Below are 4,693 nucleotides of genomic sequence, written 5' to 3' on the forward strand. Positions count from 1 at the left end.
CCCAATCCGCGGGGCCAAAGGTCGCCCTGCTGCCCGAGGAGCGGCTGCTGCTCGAGGAGCGGCTGCTGCTCTCTACTCCGCCTCTGGCTCTGAGGGCTTTTGCCTCTGTCCTCGCTGCCCACGGGCTCCAGAATGTCCCCGGAGAGCCGCCACACGGGCCAGGGTCACAGGCGTGGTGCGGAGTGACAGCAGCCAGGAGTGTGATCCCGTGGAGAACAAACGTCCAGCACACAGACTGGGTGCAGAGGCCCACACTTGTGATCCCAGCACTCTGGGAGGCTGAGGCAGGAGGATGGCAAGTTTGAGCCCAGATTGGGCAGTTGAGCAAGACCCCATCTCAAAAGAAAAATGAGAAAAGGGAACCCAGGAGGTAGCTCAGTGCAAAGGCCTTGCGTTCCACCTCCAACGCCTCAAAATGAATACTTAACTTTTTTTTAATAGTGGATTTTCAGATGTGTTTTCCATAAAGAGAAAAATATTCAGAGTCCCAGGGCACTGAGGAGAGGAGGGGCTCTTTCCTGGGGAAAGGTTCTAGGGAACAGGCTCAGGCTGGCGGGTGCAGGCGTGGGGCCCCTTCTGGGCTGAGCCTGGACATGGGCAGCTGCACTGGCCAGGGCCAGGCGCCCAAGGGCCATGAGGTCAGTGCCTATAGGACAAAGGGACAGTGTCTGGCTCCTGCCACAGCGGGTGTGGAGACCCGTAACCCTGCAGGGAGCAGCCTTGAGGGCTCAAGGGCTGGGAGACTGGGTGGGGGCAGAGAGAGAGGCAGGTGGAAGAAGTTGGGTGTGGCGGTGCATGCCTGTCATCATCCCAGCTTCTCAGGAGGCTGAGGCTGGAGGATCACTTAGGGAGACCCTGTCTCAAAGTAAAAGAAAGATGGAGCCAATGATTGGAACTCAGGCCAAACCCATGCCCCTCTTTATCCTCCAGAGACCCTGCCTCATCCCTGGAGATGCCATCAATGGTCCCATTTCACAGGTGGGGAAACTGAGTCCAGAGGTGCCCACCAGACCACCCGAGGCTCCAGTGGGAGGCCAGGAGATATAGGTTCCAATAGCGCCGGCCTCCAAACCCATGAAGGTGAGATTTTGGGGGGGCCTCAGTTTCCCCTTCTGCAGGATGGGCTGTGGGGCAGGGTGGGGGGTGAGGGCTCCATGCCTGGCGACTGTGACCCACACACCAGCCAGGGTGACACAGAGCTGTGGGCGCCCCCACCATGGCCTCTGTCCTCTGCCATCTCCCTCCAGTACCCCGAAGTCAGAGTGGGCCCCGGATAGGGTGGGCCACAGCTCTAGGGGTCGGGGGGACCCGAGGGGAGGCTGAAGGGCTCCCCGAGAGGTCCCTGGAGGAGGCCCCCCAGCTCACAGTTACCGAGAAGACAGACAAAGCTGGCCAGGTGGGCCGTCGCCCAAGCTCCAGGCTGCAGGGCCCGCCTTGCTCCAGGGCACTGGGGAGCCACAGCAGGTGTGATTCAAATTCCCAACCTCATGGAGGTCCCAGCCTGAGGTTTGCAGCATCCTGCCCCCGCCCGCCTGCTGCCTACTCAAGGGCCTTTTCTTGGCTCTGTTTCTGGCCCACTTTCGGATGCCCCGGAAGGCTCCTGGGGGAGGGGCAGGCAGGAAGGAGCGAGTCACACGGGCCGGAAACCATGGCGGGAGGAACCACAAAGTGTCCCTACCCCCTCGGCTTCTGCCTTCTACTCAGGGAGAGTGACCTTGAGCTAAGCCCAAAGAAGGCCAAAGGGCCATCTACAGAGGGTTTTTTTGTTTTTGTTTGTTTGGGCACCCGGGACCGAATTCAGCACCTTGCGCTTGCAAGGCAGGTGGCGGCCCCACTGAGCTACATCTCCGGCCCTCTACAGAGGGTTCTGCAGTATGGACAGGAGTTGGCAAGGAGGAGATCACTGCGTTCATTTAATAAACACACTTGCAGGCATCATTCCTCAAGAAGACTTTCCTTGTCACTCGATCAGGACTTTCTACTGGCTGGATCATTTGAAGGTTTTTCAAGAACACACAGAAGGGTATCAAGAAAAAACTCCTTGATCGACCACGCTCCCTGAGCCCCTCGCGGAGGCAGTTAGGAGAGTTTGGACGGTGAGTGCCGGGGCGACACCACCACCACCACCACCACCACCACCACCACCACCACCACCACGGGCCGGTGTGGAGCCTTTAAGAGGCGGGGCCTCGTGAAGTGAGGTCATTGGAGGCGTGGCCTCGGGCCCCTGGCCTCCAGGACACCAGGATGCCCCCTTCCCACCAGGATGGATCAGAGTAGCTGGCCAGGAAGCCCTGGGCTGAAACCTCCAAAACCCTGGGCCTAAAATCATTCCTCTTTTTAAGCTGGTTATCTCTGGTATTTTGTCACAGTTAGGGGATGCTGATAGATATTTAGTTCACAAGAAAAAAATGAATTTGTTCAATGCCCCCTGAAAGCCAAACAGAATCCAAAGCAGAATTTGAAGGACACAGATCTTCATGGAAAATTTTTAGTCAAGTCAGTCAGTCATTCAGTCAATCAACAAACACCCCAGCTGCCTGCCGGGCAGGATTCCTCCACGTGGAGTAGGGGTATTTAGGACCTTGCTGGTGGCAGTCCTGCCAGCAGCCCACCAGCGTCGGGTTCAGGCAGAGTCCCAACATCAGGGTCCGACTGGCTGACAGGATCACATAGCTCCCTTGAGCCAATGACAAGGGGTTGACATACGTAAAACATGCTGGGTCCCACATCCACCCCAACCCAGATTAGATGCAAACTTCCGGGTAGAACCAGCCAGAGCAAGCGTTGGTCACGGTAAGATTCGAGCTTCCTATCACTTGAAGAAATCAAGCTACAACCGGAAGTTCCCTCATGGCAGTGTTGCTATATAAAACGCAGGCCAGCCAGTGAAGCGAGGGTTTCAACACGTCGTTTTTTACCACAACTCTGCCCCAAGCATGGCAGGAGAAGTGCTTACAGAGAAAAATTATTCATTGTTTGTTGAAATGCATGTTTAACTGGGTGGCTGCTTTAGAAAACAATCTGGCAGCCTGTCACAAATTTGAAATGTAGAGGTAACATATGGCCCACGAAATCTACTCCCAGGTACGTCCCCAAGAGAAGTAAAAATTCATTCCACAGGAAACCTTGTACTTTTCGAAAGAGAGCAGCTCTCCTCAGACGAACCAAATAAAGGAAAAAACTCAAACGACCACCTGCACCACACGGTCTGTCCACGTGTGGGAATATTACTTGGCCGGGAAGAGGGATGAAGCTCTGATATCTGCTACCAAATATCTGAAATACATGACCCAAACTAGACCCAAAAGGCCACACATCCACACAAAAGGCCCCGCAGGCTGGGTGCAGGGCACAGGGAGTGGCCTGTGGTGAGAACATGGTTTCTTTTTTTGTACAAGGGGTCAAACTTGGGTCCTTGTGCTTGCGAGGCAGGCGGTGGAACCACTGAGCTAAATCCCCGGCCCCATGATTTCTTTTGAGAAGAAAAAATTTTGGTGGAATCTCATTCTCTTAAAACAACTAGGGCTGGGCTGGGAATTTCGTTCAGTGGCTCCGCGCCTACCTCAGAAGTGCAAGGTCCTGAGTTTTTCTCAGAAACCCAAAGAAAACAAACAGCCGGGCGAGGTGGCACATCCCTGTAATCCCAGCACTCTGGAGGCTGAGGCAGGAGGATCTCAGTAAATTCAAGGCCAGCCTCAGCTACATAGTGAGTTCAAGGCCAGCCTGGACTATGTACCAAGATCCTGTCTCAAAAACAAAACAAAAAACCAATACTTTATCCATCATGAATATCCTCACTGTTTTCTTTTCAGTGCCCTGTACTAGGATTAAGCCCATGATCTTCTCACTGAGCTACATCTCCAACCCTTTTTGCATTTTATGAGAAACCCAAAGTATAAAGAAGGAGCACAGTGAGACCAAGGACAGGAAGCAGGGTGACGGGCCTTTCTCAGAGGGGGAGGGGACCGAGGGCGGGAGGGACGGCCAGGCCGGGATGGGGGGGGATGAAATAAGGGGTTAGGACGTGCTCTGCGCTTGCAGAGGCTCCGCACAAAGGATGTGAGTGTTCTGTGCTGCAGCCCGGGCTGCTAAGGACAGCGATTGACAGAATATTCTTCCTCGCGATGGCCGGGAGTGCCTGGGGCCGGGCGTCTCTCTCTGCACCCTGGCGAACCCTTCTGACCCTCGGTTTCCTCATCTGCAGAACGGCACGAGTAGTGTTCCTTTACTTCTTGGAAGATTCGCTGCGAACATGTTGACTTCTACTGGGCGTGGTGGTTCGAGCCTGCGATCCCAGCAAGAGGGAGGCTGAGGCAGAAGTTCAAGGCCAGCCTGGACTACGTGGCGAGACACTGCGTCGAACAACAGCAACAACAAAACTGTTTACCTCTGTGCCCTGCAGAGGGACAGGGCCAGCTCCCCCCCACCCCGGACCTTCCCTTTGGGCCGGCGGGGAGGGGCGGGGCCGGGGGCGTCAGCTGACCGGAGCGATCCCAGCAAGAGGGAGGCTGAGGCAGAAGTTCAAGGCCAGCCTGGACTACGTGGCGAGACACTGCGTCGAACAACAGCAACAACAAAACTGTTTACCTCTGTGCCCTGCAGAGGGACAGGGCCAGCTCCCCCCCACCCCGGACCTTCCCTTTGGGCCGGCGGGGAGGGGCGGGGCCGGGGGCGTCAGCTGACCGGAGAT

The 4,693-nt window shown here is 55.9% G+C and overlaps 1 long non-coding RNA gene across 1 annotated transcript; it reads left to right on the plus strand.

Annotated features, from left to right (window-relative positions):
• The first annotated feature begins 1,025 nt into the window (after nucleotides 1-1,025).
• LOC104849859 lies at nucleotides 1,026-4,478 on the plus strand. The gene is made up of 3 exons (XR_776848.3): nucleotides 1,026-1,080; nucleotides 1,973-2,096; nucleotides 4,208-4,478. It is a non-coding gene; the product is annotated as an uncharacterized LOC104849859 (long non-coding RNA).
• The last annotated feature ends 215 nt before the right edge of the window (nucleotides 4,479-4,693 follow it).

Source organism: Fukomys damarensis, unplaced genomic scaffold (genome assembly GCF_012274545.1).
Source record: "Fukomys damarensis isolate Sample0158 unplaced genomic scaffold, DMR_v1.0_HiC HiC_scaffold_37, whole genome shotgun sequence".
In the NCBI taxonomy this organism is placed as follows: domain Eukaryota; kingdom Metazoa; phylum Chordata; class Mammalia; order Rodentia; family Bathyergidae; genus Fukomys; species Fukomys damarensis.